This window comes from Topomyia yanbarensis, chromosome 1, assembly GCF_030247195.1.
Source record: "Topomyia yanbarensis strain Yona2022 chromosome 1, ASM3024719v1, whole genome shotgun sequence".
Lineage (NCBI taxonomy): Eukaryota > Metazoa > Arthropoda > Insecta > Diptera > Culicidae > Topomyia > Topomyia yanbarensis.
The window spans coordinates 193,070,145-193,092,005 of record NC_080670.1 but is presented as its reverse complement, the minus strand read 5'-3'; the positions used below and the strand labels follow the sequence as shown (position 1 = coordinate 193,092,005).

Below are 21,861 nucleotides of genomic sequence, written 5' to 3'. Positions count from 1 at the left end.
TCTCCAATCGAGTGGGACAATGTTAGCCTCGAGAAACTTATTAAATAAGTTCAACAAGCGTCTCTTGGCAGAGTCAGGCAGATTCTTCAACAAGTTGAATTTGATTCTGTCTGGCCCCGGAGCTTTATTGTTACACGACAAGAGAGCAAGTGAGAACTCCACCATCGAAAAAGGTGTTTCGTTCGCGCTATCGTGAGGAGACGCGGCGCGGTAAATCTTCTGTGCCGGGGCGGAATCCGGACAAACCTTCTTGGCGAAATCGAATATCCAACGGTTTGAATATTCCACGCTCTCATTAGTACTGTTTCGATTTCGCATACGTCGGGCTGTTCACCAAAGAGTGCTCATCGATGTTTCTCTCGTTAATCCGTCGACGAACCGGCGCCAATAATCGCGTTTTTTGGCTTTCATCAAACTCTTCATTCGCTTGTCTAACGTCGCGTACTGTCGAAAACTGGCGGGTAACCCGTCGTTCCGGAAGGTCTTAAACGCGGCGGCCTTCTCTGCGTACACGTCTGAGCACTCTTTATCCCACCAGGGATTGGGAGAACGTTTTTGTATGTTCGCGCCGGGTACTGGCCTAGTCTGAGCTTGATTCGCGCTGTCGAGAATCAAGCCAGCCAAAAAGCTGTACTCTTCCTCCGGAGGAAGTTCTTGGGTAGATTCGATGTTGTCGGATATCGCGGCAGCATAGCTCTTCCAATCGATATTTCGTGTGAGGTCATACGAAATATTGATTGATTTCAATGGCCTTGAACCGTTATTGATTGAGACTACAATCGGCAGATGGTCGCTGCCGTGGGGATCAGGAATTACCTTCCACGTGCAATTTAACCGCAGCGATGTTGAGCAAAGGGACAAGTCTAAGGCGCTCGGGCGCGCTGGAGGAGCAGGAATCCGTGTCATTTCACCCGTGTTTAAAATTGTCAAATTGAAGTTATCGCAAAGATCCTGAATTAAGGAAGACCGGTTATCATCATAGAGGCAACCCCATGCTGTACCGTGAGAGTTAAAGTCTCCTAAAACTAGTCGCGGTGCTGGCAGGGATTCTAAGATGTCTTGTAGCCGTCGGTGCCCAACCGCGGTGTTGGGGGAATATATATGGAAGCTATGCAAAGGCTTTTGCCTTTGGTTGTTACTTGACAAGCGACAACTTCAATACCTGTTATCGAGGGAAGGTTAATTCTGTAGAAGGAATAGCACTTTTTGATCCCCAAAAGCACTCCTCCATAGGGGGTGTCTCGATCCAGGCGAATAATATTAAAGTCGTGGAAGTTGAGTTCTATGTCGGAAGTTAACCAAGTTTCACATAATGCAAATGCATCGCAACTCAAATTATTTATTAAAATTTTGAAGGAATCGATTTTCGGGATGATACTTCTGCAATTCCACTGTAGAACAGCGATCAAATCCGTGACCTCGTTCGATGAGTTAGCCATCGAAGGATACAATCGCTGAGAGGAGGGGCCATTTAGCAGTCAACTGCTTCAAAAATGTTCTCACTGTAGGGAGAAAAGCTAACATAAGACTTTTAATAGGATCAGTAATATTGAAAGTTTTTATTATCCAGTCCACTATGTCCGAGAGTTTTATAATTCCAGTGCTGTGATTACTCTCGAACTGAAACAAAGGAACACTTGGGATTTTTGATGTTCCTGGAAGTGCTGGGAACTCCTTCTCTGAGCTTAATCCTCCGAGACCAGGAGCTAATTGCTTCGGTTTGGTTGCAACACTTCCAATAGATGTGACTTTCGGAGCCCCCTCAAGGGACACCTTCTGGCCTTTACAAGGAACTTTACGAGAGGAAGTGTTCCTCCTCTTCCTATAAATTCTAGGCACCCTAGTAGATGTTCCCTCTTGTGGGTTACCAGCCTCGCCCTCGTCAGGAGGCAAGTGAGTATAGATGTTTGCTGAGGATGGTGGCGTAGCATTCTTTAACATTTCTGCGAAAGAATGTTTGGATCGTCCCGCAAGGGAACGTTTCAGTTTATCCCCGCGTAGTTTGTACGCGGGACATGCCGAGATATCATGCAGACTCTCCGCACAGTAAGGACACTTTTCGGCTTGCTTACTGCACGAATCATCTAGATGATTCTCCCCGCATTTTCCACAGCGGGCCTTGTTGCTACAATGGGTGGCTGTGTGACCCAGTTGTTTACACTTTGTGCAATTCATGACCCGCGGCACAAACAGACGCACAGGCAGACGAACCTTGTGCAAGAGGACGAAATTTGGCAAAGCGGTACCAGCGAAGGTCACCCGATAAGAGTTTGATTGGGGGTACGTTTTTGAACCATCCCCCGCAACTACTACTGAGTGCAAACGTTTGCACTCAAGTATTTTAACTGGCTGAAGTAAGCGGTCTCTGAATCGGCCAACCCCGTACTTCAGCAGATCCTCGCACGTCAAACTCTCATCGGTTACGACGCCTTCGGATTGTACTCTTACAGCCGGAATATACACGTTATAATCCCGCGTAAAGTGCTCACAGCAAGCAATATCGTTTGCCTGCTTTGAGTTGGCTAGCAACACCCTTATCTTGTCCGAGCGGACCTTTGAAATTTCGGTCACAGCCGAGAACCGTTCCGTCAGGTCTCTAGAAATCTGAAGAAGATTCAGTGATTTAGTCTTGGGCCGAAAGAAGACCACAAATGGACCAGTTGAGAGTTCTGGATAGCATTTGGGCCGGGGGGGAGCCTTAGAAGTTGAACCCGATTCAACTTCCATTTGACCATCCGGAGAGGGAACCATAGAAAACGTCAACGCACGGGGTCAGCGCCCGCGCAGACGGAAGAAAGCAATAAATGTGTTACAATTGACAAAAACCACTTAGCTTTAAACTGGTGTCCAACGACGAACCGATCCAGCTCATACAGCTGGCTATTGTTTAATCCTCACACGCGAACAAAAGACTGAGGACCGAACCGAACTGGCAAAATAACCTTGAATGCGGATTAAAACTATTCTTTATCGCCTCACACAGCACTACGGACTAGAAAAAACAACCTCTGTCTCGATGGAGAGCTCGAAAACGAATGATTGAATGAACTACAGCTCTGTTCAATACTTCTCCTCCATTATCAAGGTCGCATCTAATTTCCGATCAATCTTTCAAATCCTGTTCGAATGAATTGTCAATTGTATAATCAGATGCGTGAGGATCTGAATCTTTTTGACTTCTTCCGGTTTCATCATACACCCCATCTACTAGACATTTTATGTCTAACTAATGAGAAAAGCATTCTTAGCTTGTGATTCTCGGGTCAGTTCCCAATTGATGAAATATATTGCAAGTTAGATCACTGTTTTTGCAACACTCACTTAAAGAAGTACGATAGACTTGTTATTTCGTGTTTTGGAGTAGTGACAGCAAGGCAGCGAGCGCAAAAAGGATACCGTGATACTCATTTGCTCATTCTCCGGCGATTTTATATATCCGGAGAAATAACACGTTGTATTTATCCGGAGAAGTAGCGTGAGTGCCAAATAACTTTTCGTGTGAAAATGTGAGTTTTTATTGTCATAGTAGCAAATTATCCGGAAGTTGAATATGATGCACCGCGGCGAGGTACGCAAACGCAGCCACCCATCGCCTCTCCAGTATCGGAGTCAGCTTGGCCAGGATACTTGATCGTTGAATATCCGCTAGCATTTGAACTGTGTCTGCCTCCACAGTCAGTTCAGCTCGTAGGAGCTTTTCCCGCTGGAACGGCTTCGCGACCGTCAAACACTCCACCTTGATCAATCGATGGTACACTCCGTGGCCTTCGACGTCACTATCATCTGTTCCATTTGTAGTAGCAAACAATTCTCGATGAAACGAATAACGTTTGCTGCCGCAGTAGCCATACCGTCGTTCAGCTCGTTGAACATTACTATCAACGACTTACTGCTCTCCTCTCCTCTTCAGTTGTTTCCTCAAACGACGTCACTTTGCTTCGCCACTCCTCTCCCAACGAATGTAGAATCTATACCCTGTTGAACGTAAGCCGTTGCTCTCGGAAACCTCCAATTAGTAGCTGAAAAAATCAGCAGGTCTGATCCCGTTTGCTGTTAACCCTCCGGAAGTCGCGCTTACGGCCCACTGAACGAGCAGCCGCTGGTGCCCTAAGACAATTTCGCTAGATTTTCAGAGCAGCGTGCACTCAGTGCACTAGCGCGTCTGCCGGAAGGGTAAATGACGCCAAGCATTCATTAAAAAGCGATGCCAGATTTACAGACATGTCTGTATTTTACAGACTTTTGATGGTCTCCTACAGACGTAATCAGAAATCTACAGACTTTTAAAAGAGCAACAGTGTTTAACAAAATCGCACTAGAATAATTTGATCCGAATACGAATGATTCCTTCACAATAGTTTACTAATTTCAAGTTACTTTCAAAGTAATAACCTACTGTAAATAGGATTTACATCTACAGACTTTTACAGACATTTTAATTATTCTTCTACAGACATTTCACAAAAACATGTGGCATCGCTGAAACAACAAGTCACTCGCTGTTTACACAAAACTCCTGGTTGTCAAAACTAGCAGACAAAACAACTTGATAAACCGTGCAGCCAAATTCACTGTTTTTCTCTCCGCGTGTCTATATTTAATGCATCGTCTTTGGACCTGCCGAGCCAATCTACCTTTTTTGGGAGCACTGCTAGATTTTAACAATGCTAGCCAAACATATCAAATGGTCCTAACTGCAAATGACAGTTTCTCTTTGTTTAATTTCTGTTTCGCTAATAACTCGGCAGTTTATACGTTTGTTACTCAACTCTTAGCAGAATAAGCTAGTCGACATCAGAGTTTTTCGATATATCCTGAAACAACATTGAAAAGTTTTAAGATGACGCCGTAATAATCGAAAGAGAAAGTAAACAAAGAGAGGCTCTCATTTGAACTTAGGACCATTTGACATGTTTGTCGAGAATGGATTTGAAGATTGCCATTTTGTCATTCTCTCCGCCTTTCTTTCCCTGGAGGATAACTATAGCTATAACCTAAGAGAAGAGAAGACAATCGCGTATCTAATTTGATCCAGTCCTAACCTCAATATTGAACCAGCTTCTGATTGGTCATTTTGCCAGTCATAAGCGTTCATTATATTTACAATCGGGATGGAAAACAGTGCTGCTGAATCTAGTCTGGCTATTTTTCATACACATGCAAATTGAATAAAAGACCTGAATGACGATATAGTTACGTGTATTGTTAAGAGAGACATGAATAAATATTTAATTTAATTTTTAAATGCAGCTAGCATTGTAAATTCTTGGTAGAGGTGTGATCTTTCAGGTACAATTATTTTCGGCAATTGTAAGAAGCATTCAAAGGGAATCTGGCAACGATTAACGCTTGTTGTCTTCAGATTTACGGCAAGGCCAAGTCGAGAAAATTAAGAAGAGCAAGAAGCCTGTTGTCGTCTCTTCTCTTAGGCTATAACCATCGCCGATTCGCAGCATTGTCAGTGGAGGTTCGGCACATTCAGCACAATCGTCTATTGACTTATTTGACGACTAGGACACCAGCACAGTTGCAATGTGTATGAATATGTATACGAAATAGGACACACACACAGCGATTCTCCACCTGATTTACCCTCATTTGGCAAAAATTCCACCCGATTTAACCTCAATCTTGCACTAATACAACTGCACATGGATTAGTCAATTGGGCTAACTCAGTGTGCCCAGCAATGTTAAAAACAATGACGTTCAACTTTGGAGGAAAACAATTTGTTCACACGGCGAGTCTGGAGGCAAACAAATCACTTTCTTAGTTTATGAAAATGCTTGATCTAAGCGTGCGTATTCAAAAGTTTGATCCGTACTTTTCCAAAGGAGACGCGATAATTATTTTTCGTCGTAGCAAGATTCGTAGCGCTATACGGCGCACGATTCGTCGCAATGTATTTCTTATGGGATGAATGACACTTTAATAAAAGGTGGTACAATTTTGTGTAAAAACCTTACTGTAAATAAAATCCCTCTCGCAGGTTGATGGGATTGACGGTATTGTAAACATCATCAAGCCACAATATATTCAATAGAGTTATCTAAATATAAGAACCTTCGCTCTTTTTAGTTTTTATTTGCACCAAGTTCTACTACTAGAGGTTAATTAGTTCTCATGTTAATAATCCACCAAACATTATGACTACTGAGGATTTGATTTATATAAGAAGCCCGCTTCAAGATGTTGATTACAATACGCCTCGATAGTGGTGTGTCGAGGAGGCCGGGAGGGCTGATATGAGCCTTTTGTCTGTTCTATACCTTTCCTCTATTCACCAGCTCATAACCAACAATCAACCAGTAACAAATAGATAATTGAGAAAGGATGTGCTATGTGTGGTGATTGGCTATTCAAGTATTAGTAGTGTTTGAAGTACTAATGTATGTCTCATGTGATGATCATAACTTCAGCTGTATCTTGTACCTATCTAATCTATTACGTCTCTCATATATTGTCTTTTATTTCTTCTTTTCGAGTCCTATACTGCCATTCTACACCCGCCTTCAGCTGAATCAACAACGATGGTGATAGTGAACGTCTTAACACTCACACATTCTCAAACGCGGTCTCAGCGGGAACCTACAAAAATGCCATCGTGCACGCGATTACGAATCGGTCACGTCCGAAAGTCTATCCTTGATCCTAGAAGCCTAGGTCCATGCCTTCAGCTGGACCAATTAAGAAAATACGCCCATACCTATTAGACAACACGTCTCATGGCGACATGACAGGGAACCCTATCGATACAAACGATCCCACTCTCTGCCAGAATTCAAACCGCGCACTGAAAATTTAATATCAGACTCACTGTTCGCGCAACCATTCAAGAACACACGTTACAAAATCACGTCAGCGCACAAACGTTAGAGCCCCTCGCGATTTTCCAAGCAGCCTACGAACTCGCAAACATGATTACACCCCGGTGATAAGGTGAAAATCTCAGCACTCAAACTTACCAACACGATCTCAAGTGTCAACCTACAAACTCCCGCGCTCGCGCCATCATGAATCGGGATCGTCCGGAAGTATCTATCCTCGGTACAAACAATCTAGGTCCTTGTTAATTATTAAAAAAATAATAAAATTGAAAAATAACTACCATATCCACTAGACAAAACGTTCCATGGCGACATGACCGGAAACTCTAGTGATATGGGGTAACACTCTCCCTGTCAGAATGTGATCCGTACACCGAAAACTAAAGATCAGAATGACGGTCCGCGAATATATAAATCGCCGCAGGGTTTCAAAATCGAATTTATACACGCGACGTCACATACACGCGACAAACACGTCAACATACGAACGCTTAAGCCCTTCGCGATCATCTACGCACACCTATGCCCGCGATCGCGTAAACTTGATAACACTGCGGCAATTGTGTGAACGTTTTAGTACTTACGAAGTTACAAACGCGATCTCAAACGCAAAGCCGCAAATGCGCGATTATGAATCGGTCACGTCCGGAAATCTTTAACCTTTATTCTAGCAATTTAGGTCCATACATTCAGTTGGACCAATCAACAAAAAAAAATAAAGCTCATATCCACTAGACCACGCGTTCTACGACGACATAATTGGGATCTCTAATGATATGGAAGAGCCCACTTCCTTCTGGAATCTGAACCGTACACAAAAAATTAAGTATCAGATTCACGGTCCGCGCGCGATCATTCTAGAACACACGCGAATATGCGAAAGGCACACGGTTATGAAATAGAATTTATGCACGCGAAGTTACACGTTAGCACACGCGACATACAAACGCACACGCGATCGAGCACAATAACGTACAAATATTCGAGCCCTTCGCGATGATACACGCGATTCCGAGTCCCTACGCCCGCACATGCCTAAACCGTACAAAGAATATCACATTCAGAATCACGGCCCGCTACAATTGGCCTATTGCAGTGTTTTATTGGGCGACATTGCCTGTCTCGTCTGCAAATTGTAGTATGTGATTCTGACGGGGAGCCCTTCCGAGAACCTAGCTCTACAGCTCCAGTAGGACAACTCTCGAAAAAAAAAAAAAAAAAAACCTTACTGTAAATAAAACATACGAAAACCTGAAAATTTAGAAGAACAGTTTTTAGTTAGTTTTATTGACAAATTCAGTTAAAGTAAATAATTAGCACACATTCAACTTGGGTTTTTTCCCAACTCAGGAAACGTGAAAACAAATTTTAAATTTAAAATAAAGAAATATGTTGACATTCTTGATTTGACACTATCAGCAGCATTTGACAGATCGAATTTCACGACAAATGATGCCCTGTCAGAAAAAATGAACACGTGTATTTTCGGTTTTCCCGCAGGGTTATTTTTATTTGACATAAACTCCATTCAATGTATATAGTTTTTGTTCATTTTGGGTGTTGTCATGATAGGGCAGATATAAACAACCGCAGTTTTCCTATGTATGGTTGTCTATGTTTACATAAGGTTTATTTTAAAAACAAAGAAATCTCGACAAACATATGATTACGGCCTAAAAGCCAACTGTCAAAATCCACTTTGAATGGAAATTCCAGACAAACCGTTATTAGTCGAACACAGTCCACAACAGTTTATGAAAGAGAAAACTTTCCTCTTTCGTTTACTACCAACATCTGTGATTGGCGTGTAACGGTTTGTCCGGAATTTCCATTCAAAGTGGATTTTGACAGTTGGCTTTTAGGTCGTAATCATATGTTTGTCGAGAAATCGTTTTTACGTATTACCAAGAAATTTTTTTCGAAATCATGTTATATTATGTATATTGGACCTAAAATTTATCGAATGGAACGGAAAACTATATAGCTTAATGACCCAATTGACAAAATTCTTTTTTTCTTTCCAAATGTATACAGTAGTGATTCGCTGGTTGGGCCACACCTCTGTCCAAACTAACGAATTTGATTCGTTAGTTGGACCGACTGACAGATGTCACAAAAACTCTCCAAAGGAGACGTTAGTAGTGTAATTGCATCTATTCACATCTCTAATAATTGTCAGATTGATTGTCAAAGTAAATTTGACATAAGATTTTGACATTCAGATGCTTTTCAGTTGGACAATGGTCCAACTAGCGGAGGTCCAACCAAAAAGCGGTCCAGTTAAAAAATGTCCAACCAGCGAATCACGACTGTATCGTAGACATTTAAAGATCGATAGTGTGTAGTGATTTAGTAACACGAGCAAAAAATGGAAGTCGTTTAAATTCGAATGATTCCAAAGTGCTAAACTTCCCAAAGTCGTTTTTATTTTTTTTTTGCATATGGAAGCCAAACGGAACCGGGGCATCATTTTAAATATTGATAAGTCAACAGAGTAAAAATCTGTCATTTACACATGTAATTTAACAAATGGAAAGATAAATAGACCAGGATTGACAAGAGCTATGGAGCAAATTGGGACAAATTGTGCTAGTTAAGCATTTTAGGACAATGGAGAAGAGTGCTCACGGATTCGGATTTCGAGATCATGTACCTGTCAGCAGTGCTGAACAGGCATGGGAAAAATCATTTCACGAAACGATCAATTTGAAATCATTCACCAACATGCTATTACTGTGAAACCCGATCTCGGCAACCCTTCTTGTGCAGAGTTAAGTACGATTCAGACGATACATCAGCTTCCGTCAACGTCAACGAAACGTCACCGTTCCGTCAGGATAAGTTTAATACTTTTCTGTTGTGCCCGTTCACACATGCCGTACGTCAAAACGTTCCGTGCCGTTGATGTTGTGTGTGAATGCCTCCATTTAACTGCATGTAACTTATCCTGACGGAACGGTGACGTTCCGTTGACGTTAACGGAAGCTGATGTATCGTCTGAATCGTACTTTACGCGTTCGTGCGAAAGCGAGAAGCAAAACACAGAACTGAAAAAAAGTGACAGCGCCCGGCTATGATTCATTCTCCATCGCATACGTAGTGTTTTGAATGAAAGCAGAAAGGATCGCAATTGAATGCATTCTTTCATTCACAAAGATTCATTTCAAAACATTCACCGGATCGTTCTAATAAAAAAAACTTGTCGTTCTTGTTTATAGACCTATGAAATTTTCACTTGGTGATTTCTTATTGTTGAGTAAGTAGTTTGCAATGTGCTGGTGGAAAAAAATAACTTAAAACGATTCCGTGCATATCACAATATCAATTTCAAGTGGATTGTAGTGCAATCTACTTCTCAACATTGATAATAGTGTACATTTACACTATAAAGTTGACCTAACCCAACCAGAGAATACAATGTCACATTCATTTGTGAACTAAAAGTTGATTCACTTGTGAATGTTTACAGTATAAATCTTCCGATTCAATCCGCGAATGAAGAACACTATCTTCTTCATTCAACATAGTATGTGTCATTCTTTTACTTGGCTCACATCTTCGGAAGTTCATCTCTACCTACGTTCAGTTGTGTTCTTTTGGAGAGTTTTAGTCGGATCGTGAATGAACGACTGGCTGCTGTCAAAGCAATGAGCGGATTCGCCAAGAATCATGCGAATGAATGATAATTCCCATCCCTGGTGCTGAATATGTATCTAGTTTCCGCAGTTCGAGTGAGACGCACTGCACGTAGCATTTTACTGCCTTCAGTGCTTATTTCCCTGATGTCGAATGGGTTTCGTGTGTCCCACGAGGCTGCTATAGTAGTTTGTTGGGATAGAAGATAAAAGATCAATTTCTTGATTGAAACCAGAACTGGTAGCTCCATGTTTCCAAGTGAATTGTTTCGTACAGGAGTAGATTTAGCCACCAGGTGAGGTCACGTAATCGATTTCACTAGCACCGTCTCGTTGTCACTGCCAGAGTTATAAATATTCAAATTCATTGAATGAAAATTTATCATATACAACCGCATTCAATTTCAATATTTAGTGACGCAGCTGAAAACGTCAAACGAACAAACCAGCCATTCATCCATGCAGATTTTCATTCGTCTCCGATTATTACACGAAGTGAACGTTCAGCAATGAATTAAACGCATCAAAGTAAGCCCTGGCACAAAGTAAGTGATGATAATTTTGGTTTTATATGCTTTACCGGTAATAAGATAATTAGTGAAATGAATATTATTGTACGATATTGAATACTCTACGCTGACGTCACAAATGAACAGCGTGTTCATTTTTGACAGTTCGCTTGTACTGTTTACATGGACTTAGAAAAATTCTTTAGGATTTTCTTCGAGCGAATCTAGTCGTCCACAAATTTTTCTAAGTCCATGTAAACAGTACAAGCGAAAATGCCAAGTATGCACCAAAAAGTATTGATTTATGTAGGATTGAAATACTGGTGTTTTTAGTAGATTTGCAGTATTGACAGAAACAACAAAAAATCTTTTTATTGGACTTTTCCATCTGAACATCGTTAAGTTACTGTTTTCGGTGAAATTGTTTACCACATTCTGGACAATCTTTTTACAGTATCGGTTCGTCGGTATGGTATCATCCATAAATGACGTAGCATTATATGGGGGAGGGGGGAGTATTGTATTTTGTGATGATGTGTGATGACAGGGGGTAGGGGGTCATGTCATGCTACGTAGCTTTTTGAAAGGGGAATAACTAACACCGTTTTTTATTTTTGCTTATATTTTTCGGAGACAAGGAGGGGGGAGAATTACCGTCAAGCTACGTAATTACCAGGGGGTATTTAGAGGATTGTGACGAAATGCTACGATGGGGCAGGGGGGTGTTAAAAATCACTCAAAAATGCTACGTCATTTATGGATCGTCCCTATGAGTGAAGTAGTGATCTAAATATGCTCAAATGCCTAAAAGAAGTTTTCTCATACAAATGACTATACAAACATTAAAAGCTATGCGCAAAACCAAGAAACAACCATTCGCCTCCATAATCTGCAGTCATTTGGTACCACCAGAAGAAACTCAAAAAGCGCTGTGCTGGAAATTGGCATATGACGAGGCACTCTAATGAAACATAAAATGAAAAACAACCTTTAATTACATCCATTGCCGCTCACTCAAGAATACCACCAACAGAAACGGGGATAACGAGCTCAAGCACAAAACCACATGTAGGAAGCAAAAGATGGTTTTGCGTGCGTCACTGTTCGTTACTGTTTTGTTCCGGTTGGTTAACAGACAAACGGACAAAGACGGACGGGTTTATACAAGTGTGCTGTATAGGCAGGACCGCACCGCCGCCGTCCGCCGGAAGAGGCAGTGGTGGAATGTCAGTAAAAATTAACGAGAACGGAATTCCTTCTTTTTCTTTTCTTTTTTTTTTGATGACAGCAGTGTATAGGCACAGCAGCCGGAGTCCGAATAGGTCCCGCCGGAGGTGGTGTCTAGCTGGTAGGCATACTCCTTTAGTCAACTCGCTCGGATGAAAGTTGTTTTCATCTTCATAGCTAGTATCTAATCCGAGCGGAATTGTGCAGAATATAGGGCGGTAGATTCAAACAAACCTACAGTGAAAGAGAAGTTTGTGCCGGACTTTCGTAGGATGTACAAATGTTATTTAGGTGTGTATACTGTCACAGAGAACAGATTCCATGTTCGACCATGTCGGCTCCGACAGCATAGGTCATTAAATTGACTTTACGCTTGTCCGGACATGCCGCAGACTCAGGTGATTCGCGTTTAATGCCAAAAGATCCTGACTACTGCGCTGCAGAAGACAAAAAGCTAAGTAACCGGGAAACTCTAAGCTTGTTCATTGACCCTACTCCACGCTTTTCTAAACTTTCTTACTTCAAATCCTTGCTCTCCCTTGAGTACTATGGCTCTTAATATTTGAAAAATACTTCACCTTCCAGTCCCTTGCTAATTATATGTCGTTACAATATAAAAAAGGAAAAAGATTGACTCACTCTAAGTCGTTAATAAAAAAGGAAAAAAAAAGAAAAAAAAAATGTTTCCAATTGAAAAAAGTCCCATTCAATGTCCACACTATATGGCAACAGCACACCGCTTGACCTAGGAGGCTATTGTTGAAACAGACAAAGTCTGGAACAAGCAATCCGCTACAAATGCCGAACAGTCCCGCTTTATTGTTGAAAGCAGGTGGCTTTTATGAGTCCAATCTCTCACTACCTTTAACCAATCCGTTTGGAAGGTCCCGTGTCACAATTGATTTTTTCTGCCATCTCCCAAAGCAATTTTCTCCATCAGGTGCTAACTGTCTACCGTATTTCCTCCCAAGCCAAGCCCCAAATTGAGGATAAATCGATCCATTTGACCTTTTGCTGTTATCGAAGCAATTTGTTTGTGTGATGGTGTTAATTTAATGACCCTTGTGGAACAGATGTTTTATTTTTTGTATGGGAGAGAACGAGCAAAAATTAGTTGGTTTTGGCAGATCGGTTAAAGGGTGTCAAATTGCATCACGGAAAAAACGCTGTAGAAAATAACCCATTGGATATTTTCTCTTGATTATTATTTTGTCTAGGAGTAGTTGAGAGTGTATTGTTTACACTGCATTTTTATAGCTGTCAGTTTTTCGAAAATTGGAAAAAATGGCGTCACCTGAAAAGCAACGTCGCGAGTTGATTTTGCGCAAGCACCTGGAAAATCGTCAACTGTCATCGGGACATCGGAAAACAACTCGCAATCGTGCAGTCAACGGTGAGTCGTGATTAAACGTTACTAATAAACAGTTTCTTCCACCCAATGTGGGCGAGATTGTAACCTTTCAGAGTAACGGTGTAGCCAACGACACGACGTGACACTTCATACAACCTCCTGATAAAAAAAAGTGTCCGAGTTATTTACCACCAGTTACCAGCATATTGAGTTGCCCCTCGAAGCGTACAAAAAAGAAGTTCTTCAGCAACACTTCTCTGTTTATTTTATTTTCAGTTGCTATATAGCAACCATGCTATGTTTACATGAAGTTCTTTAGTCGAATATATCCCTTATAGAAGCAGTTGGAAACAGGACCGAGGCTATCGGATAGTTGCGAATCATTCAAATCTGCTGAAACAAGTCTGTATCGAAAAAAGCATCTGCGAGAATCCGGAGGATTTCACATTTACGTCTGATAATAAAACAATACTCTGTGACTTTGCCTGGTGATCTTGTTGACGCTGTGTCGTTAGCCGAATTATTTGCTACGCAGTCTGTGGAAGAATCTCAACCCATTGCTTTGGTCGTCGATCCGTTCACCACAACGTCTGAGGACGTCAGCGGGAAGAAACTCGGCCCACTGCCATTTGGTACGGTGGTACTGTTCTGGTAGTTTCTCTAAATAGCAGTGGCCGATTGTATGCCAGCTCTGCAAGGAGAATAATGCAACATCAAAACAGACTTGAAGTGGTGGAAAATGTTGATGCTGAACGGTAGCCGGATCTGTTTCTACTTTGTCAGACGCTGCGACTGGGCAGTTGGTTGGATATATCATGTCGTTCCTAAAAAGTAACCTAATGTAGGATTTTAGGTGGATGCGAATTGAATCCTATTAGTACTCTTTAGTGAATAAAGAAAATATGCGCGAGTTAATCGTAATTTCTTCCTATATTCGCATGACGGTGATTTTTTGAGCTCCGCTTCCACTACTTCGAGAATGGGTAGATGCGAATTATTGAAAATGAGAAGTATGAAAAAACAACTATTATGAACTTCGTGATATTGAGCTTTTTCGACTGAATGCGAAGCGAAAAAAATTCTTCGTACATTTGCTACAAGCTAGTTTTGTAGCATGTGTTCAAAGATTTTTTCCTCTGGCCGTCAAGAAGGTTGAGTTTAAGAAAGTGGTTAATCCGCTGTTTGAGAAATGCGTCAAGAACTTCGGCATCGGTCAGAATGTGCAGCCGAAGCGTGATCTGTCCCGGTTCGTCCGTTGGCCGAAATACATTCGCATTCAGCGACATAAGGCAGTTCTACAAAAGCGCCTGAAGATTCCGCCACCGATTAACCAGTTCTCGCAGGCTTTGGATAAACATACCGCCCAGCAGTTGTTCAAGCTGTTGGAAAAGTATCGTCCGGAGAATCAGATCGCTAAAATCCAGCGCCTGAAGGCTAAGGCCGAGGCAAAGGCTGCCGGCAATCCTGAACCACCGGCGAAGAAGGGCAATCAGCTGCGCCAGGGTGCTAACACCGTGGTAAAACTAGTAGAGCAGAAGAAAGCTCAGCTGGTTGTTATCGCTCATGATGTGGACCCAATTGAGTTGGTCATCTATCTGCCCGCTCTGTGCCGCAAGATGGGAATCCCATACTGTATTATCAAGAGCAAATCTCGTTTGGGAACGCTAGTGTATCGCAAGACTTGTACCTGCATTGCACTTACCCAGGTTGGCAATTCGGACCGGGCCAATCTGTCCAAACTGATGGAAACACTGGGGAGGTGGTCTGCTTGGTCCGAAGAGTATGGCTCGCATCGCCAAGCTCAAGAGGGCCAAGGCGCGGGAATTGACACAGAAGACGCTGTAAGCTCAATAGTTTGATGGGTGTGTCGATTCAATGTATGCTTAGGTGCATAATATTGTGTAAGGCTGATTTCTTTCATTTGCGGAAGAATCAGCTGTGGTTAAGAGAGAATAAAATCTGGAAAAGATAAACGTAAGATAGTTTTTGTGCGTTGTCTGTGTTATTTCTGATACTGCATTTCAAAGGTCACACTCAAAAGCATCAGAAAGAAGGGCAGGGAAACTATCGTCCGTTGACGATAAAAACGAATGCAACTGAATCGGCGCTCGCTGCCTCAAGTATCTTGGATCATAAAACGGGAATTAAAGGAATATTCGGAGACTAATCGAGTGATAATGGCGAGTTAAGTAACTCGTTAGCGGTACTTTTTAAAGAAATTCAGGATAAAAATACTTAAACGTTTCATTTCATGTTTTTTCCATAAATTTTATTAACCTTCATCTCTACGTGCCTTTGTCGCGCAAATAATTACATTCTGACACAATCATTTAATTATTGATATTTGTATATTGGATTACTGTTTTATGTTTCAAGTGTTTAATTTAAATAACCGTGTATGTATGCAAATTGCTGCTCGTATGACGAGTAGATATATTGTTCACGGCGTATGCAATTTTTATAAAAAAATGTCGTTTTTGCATGAAGCAAAACTGAGTCAGGTTTTAACTCCAACTGCTGTCAAAACATATGGTCAAGAAAAAACGCCATCAGAAACTGCACGGAGATGTCAGCTCCGAGCATTTCTAGTGTTCACTGCACTTAGCGATGAGTTGGAATAATGCTACAACTATAGGTTCTCTAGAGCAGCGGTTCTCAACCTTTTTTGTACGACGGACCTCTTAGAAATCAGCCTGGGTTGCTGCGAACCCCCACGGATAAACATCGATTATGCGTGCTATCAAAATATTATTTTCAGTTTGTTAGGTACCAAGACTTTAAATTTCATTATGCACTCGGAAAATGTATTTTTCTTTGCCGCCCCCTAGAGATCCGAGGACCCCAGGTTAAGAATCACTGCTCTAGAGGATGTCACTTGGAACAGAAATGCAGATTGGTACATTCAATAATGCAATATACAGCTACTAAAAATCCATGTTGTCGTGCTATAAGGACAGATTATATCTACATAGCTTGGGTACTTGGGTACATAGCTTCACATCAGATACGTGTTAACGAAAGGGCTACATCATTTTATGCCTCACCTTTTGTGGACGTTTCGGTCTGGGACATTATCACACAGTTCTCATAGCTGATAATATCCGGTAGTGTCCACGATCATGATTCTGACCTACTATACGAAGTAAACGTTAATAATATTTATGAACTTAACAACACAAATGAGTTATCTGTAGGATTTGCTACTAAGTAACGCGAACTGGCATTGATATTTTATTTGATTGACTGCCTTAAGAATTCGTTTGGATTGGATGCTGTCAATTTCATGGTTTCTGTGGAGGTGTTTTAACATTTTCTGCATATACCTGAGAACGGAAAAAGCAACTAGTCGAAATGATAAGTACACGGAAACAAATAGAAGCAGATACGTCTTTTATTAGGTAATCGTATGAGGCGGATATCTTAAAAACATATACTAGGATTTATATTCATTTGTATTGACCCTGGTTCGGCGGTTCCTGGAGTAAAAGCCTGATATGCTCAGTTGTATATTCTAACCCTACCAATTGAGGATTATTCATGTTACAATTGTGCAATGCTCTTGTACGTTAAGAGTCGGCTACACAATCTTTCGAAATAGAATTTCAATTTTCATAACTAAATGTACTAAACTAGATAAACTTAATAAAGCTTGCTTCCATATATAACTGTGCATACTTCGATGACAGTCTGATCACTGAAGTTGTACAATGATGCTTCCCCATGACGGTTCCTCCTAAAACAACTGTGAGATTGTCCGGAACGACAAAACTTTTTTGGCTAGAGGTGTGATATCCGCTATTCCTCCGAATATAGGCGGTATCTTCAAGTCACAAGCGAAAACCTTAATAGTGGTCACATTGGTAAAATTTCCCTTAACAAAAAAATCGTCTCGATTCTTCACGCGGTATTACTCCAAACCTTTTAATTATCGTAGTTGTGAACAATGAACGCTATGTGGTTATATATGGCGTTAAGCATAACCAACCGGCAAACTTAGTACAGAGCTCGCGTGGTATGACGGATTAATAGCACACGATCTACGTCATGTTAGTATCAGTACTAGTTATCAAAATTGTTAAAAACGGTGGAAGCAGTTCCGTGACCATTTTATGAAGTTTCACGACTTCGGGTCGTCATTACGAAGGAGTAGATTACATAGCAGCGGGTCTGAAAAAATTAAAGTTTAAAAAAAAATTCCAATCGGAATGTGTTTACCAAGATGAAGAAGATTCTAGCTTGATTATTGAAAGCGTAATACACCACGGCAGTTATTGTTTGATTTTGTTCGATTGATTGCTGGACTCTCTGGTCTGGTTCAAGCTCCACTAATCAGCTGAGTATTGTGCCATTGTTTCATGCATCTGATTTTTTTTAATTTTTCGTCGCACATGTACTTGGGTAAAGCATCCGGCGTTTGTAAGGTCAAAAATCTGATGATAGTTGGTTGCTTTCCTGCTTGCATGTATTTCCTGTTTACCGTAGCACCATGTCGGTATCGTAGAAAATGTTAAGAATATTTAAATTACAATTGCGTACTCATCTATAGACTGTTAATATACCAGACTATATTTCGCACCAAAACATTCACGTTCACGCCGAGATCGCACAAATTTTCAACGTAACTAGGAGTTGCAGCGGTTGGTTTGGAAAAATAACAACAGATTCTTCAGTGTTGCTAGATTTATGCAGTTTTCAACTAAATATCATATTTGACAGTACCAGTTACCTGAGTCACTGAGGGGTAGTCAGATTTGTGATACAGTTTTGAATGCGAGTGTCTAGTCGTGTCGTTGGTGTAGCACTGGGTGGAAATATACACTCTCTCCGTAGAGTGTATTTGTTTTGGTAACATATGCTCAAGACGGATACAGGTGGGTACATTTTTTATGTTTGAGTGCGGTTGTCACTTTTCTTCGATAAAGCCGATAAAAGAGGAATGAATATATGAAGAAGAAAAGCATAAACAAATGAGGTAGTGGGTTTTTCTCTTGCCATAAGCTTTGTTTCGGTTCGGTCATACAGTCGGGTTTTCTACTGCGCGGTACCCGCATAATAGGAATCCCATAGCTTATGGGATTTTTACTAATTTGGGGCTGTGGCTGAATATTTCGTCTACGTTAACATTTAGCGCCATACTTTCATTGGCAAAGTTGTTGTGCTTACTTAGACCTACAATTTAGTGTAATTGGATATCCAATTAGTTGAGGACTGTTCCGCCAGGGGTGCTTCAAAAGAAAGTAAATAAATGGAATATCTCATCGTGAATGTGATTATCGTGAAATGGGTTTAACATGAAATATATCGAAACACAGATTATTTTGAAAGGTGGTGTCTTAGGCAGATTTATCCAGAAAGTCCAGAGCTTCAGCATGGTGGAAATAATAACTCGGTATCGTTCCACTAGGCGGCGCAAGTGCGAATGCGAATATTCAACTAATGTCAAAATCATTCTTTATCTCAACAACGAGAATATTTAGAGAGGTATTGTCTTCAGTAAAGTTGCTCGAGAAATCAAAGACTACCAGATGGTGACATGTTAGTTCGAGATACTCTCACTATGTGGCGCTAGTGAGCGTACCACCTTTCAGCACATTATAGAATGTAATACATCTCAAAAGTCTAATAACTTAGAAAGATGGTATTTTCTGCGAAGTTCTAGAGGAGATCAAGGGCTACGCGATTATGCAAAAATCAAATTGAAATAGATCCGCCAGGCGGCACTAGTGAGCGTGTACTATTTTTCAAAGACTGCATCTCGAGATCCTGATAATTTCGAAGTGTGATGTCTTCGGCAATATTCATCAGCGGGTCGAGTGCTGTCCGAAGGCGTATAGATAATTTCGGGATTCAGCCATTAGGCGGCGCTAGGGAGAATACAACTTCCAGTACATGTTGGGTGATGTTTTGTCACGAAAGTTTAATAATTTAGGAAAATGATGTTTTCTGTAAAGTTTCTGAAGGCTATTTGATAATGTAATAACTAAATCGGATATCATCCGCTAGGCGGCGCTAGTGAGCATACATCTTTTTATTTCAGTATCTCCAAATTTAGAAGAGTAATGTCTTCAGCAAAGTTGCTCAAGATGTCAAGGACTGCCCGACGGTAACATATTAGTTTGGGATACTCTCACTATGCGGCGCTAGTGAGCGTACAAGCTTTCAATACATGGTAGATTGTAATATATTCCAAAAAAAAAATGATAATAGTAGTTTCGACATAAAAAGTGTCCCTAAGTGTTCGAATCGGAAGATCTGAAGTTCGACCATTTCTTTTTTTTAATCGTGCGCCAAAGAAGCAGAATGCTCGTCCAGGTGTTTACGTTTACTGCACCGAAAACCATGTTTAATTTTACAAGTATAAAACTAATATATTCAAAAGTGTCAAAGGTTTCCCCCTTTCTTTCCCTTCAGCTTGACATATGCTCACAACTGTCCCGCAAAAGCGTTCACATTTCCCTCTACATTTTGTTTGTTTTTGCTCTTGTGAACGTTTCAGTAGCTCTAGGTGTAGAACATTTCTCGATAAACATATGATTACGGCTTGAAAGCCAACTGTCAAAATTCTCTTTGAAAGGAAATTCCGGACAAACCGTTACTCGCCAATCACAGATATTGGTAGTAAACAAAAAAGAAAAGTTTTCTCTTTCATTCACTGCTATGAACCGGGTTTAGCCAATAACGGTTTGTCCGGAATTTCCTTTCAAAGAGAATTTTGACAGTTGACTTTTAAACCGTAATCATATGTTCGGCGAGATTTGTTATATATTTGTGAATAAAGATGAAGGGATTAGGTAGGCTAACATTCTACAAGCGACAGCGGAAGCGGTGGTGGAGGCCGAGGTTTGTTTTGGTGGCGACGGTGTGAAAAACGAAGAAAAAAAGAAAGAACATCGTGAGTTAATAGAGGAAAAGCTGTCCCTAAAACTGGCCCGACCGAGCGAAAACGCCCTGTCCGCGTGTGAAAATCCGCTCGCCTGTGAAGTAACCCTCCCGAAAAATTTCGGGATTCGGTGTAGAAGAAAATTCCACCCCGCAAAAGTGTCGACCGGGCGATGAGAAGTGAATCCGCCCGGCTATCCGCTAGTAGCAGCGGCAGAGCAAAGAAAACGGTATCAGAATAAGATAAAGTTAAATTTAGTTTGTTTTTCTTGTTTTGTTTGTGGTTACGAAAATCCGGAATTACCGGTAGGGATATCTTGGCCGACTTGTTAAATAGGGTCCGCCGGGCAGTTATTTGTTGAACCCAAGTAGTGGGGAAAACCCCTACTTACAATAGAACCCACAATCTCCGGATAAATAAATCCGCCTAAGAATGAGCTAATGAGTTTATCACGATATCCGTTTAGTGCTCGCTACCTTGTTGGCGTTTAATAAATATGACAAAACAAATCTATTCTGCTTTATTTTCAGCTTTCTTGCTAATGAAGTGAATATTTATAATATTCAATATGAATATTATGAATATCTCGTTCTCCGGTAAGAGTAGTGATAATACTTAGATTGCTGGTATCAACAGCAAGTTGAGCAAATTATATTTTTCCAAAAAAGGCGAAAGTACAAACAAGCCAATAATTCCGGCCCAGCGTCTTATTTTACCCTCAAACACCTTCGCCAGAGCTACGTGATGTTGCGCGCCTGATGGATGGTCACTTCCAAAAAAGCAATTAAAAAGAGCTTTTCCAGCGCGATCGAAAATCGTTCTATTTATCTTACCAATATTGGTTCGCTTTCGGTAGAGAGGCCCTCTCTCTGTCTCGTGGTTAAGCCTCCGCAATTAATTTTGTTATTTCTTTGATCAATAAATCGCCACCAATCGAGTTTTGTTTTTCGATTCTTCTTTGTTGTTGTTCAAACTACCAGCGACTGTAAACGTTCCCAATTTTATTGGTATGGTTGATCGGTGATGGATATTTAAATTTAGCGCATTATTACATATAAATCTGCGATATATATCGCTTTTAAATATATTGATATCGGTGGTTATTGTATGTCAGCTCATTTGATATATCAATCTCACATTTAATTGTAGAGTTATATATCAATTGGCTCACCCATATTCTTTTTATGGTCTTTTCCGATGTAACTGATGTTGAAGATATGTAATCGAACTTTATTTATCTCTTTTCTGTTCGTAAAATGATAAATACAAATTATTTTATAAAATTCAATTAATAGGGACTAGAGCTACACCTTCCATTCAACCACCTTGGCCACTATAGTTTTACTGCAGGGATGCCAGATAATATTTTTTGAAATTTGTACGCAACATATGTAAAAATCTGTGTTAAGGAAAACGTTTCAAAACAAGAAGT

The 21,861-nt window shown here is 40.8% G+C and overlaps 1 protein-coding gene and 1 pseudogene across 1 annotated transcript in view; one reads left to right on the top strand and one right to left on the bottom strand.

Moving 5' to 3' along the window:
- Positions 1-21,861, bottom strand: part of LOC131685554 (diacylglycerol lipase-alpha) — a 112,899-nt gene that overhangs the window by 59,362 nt on the left and 31,676 nt on the right.
- Positions 14,529-15,409, top strand: LOC131693276 (large ribosomal subunit protein eL8-like; annotated as a pseudogene).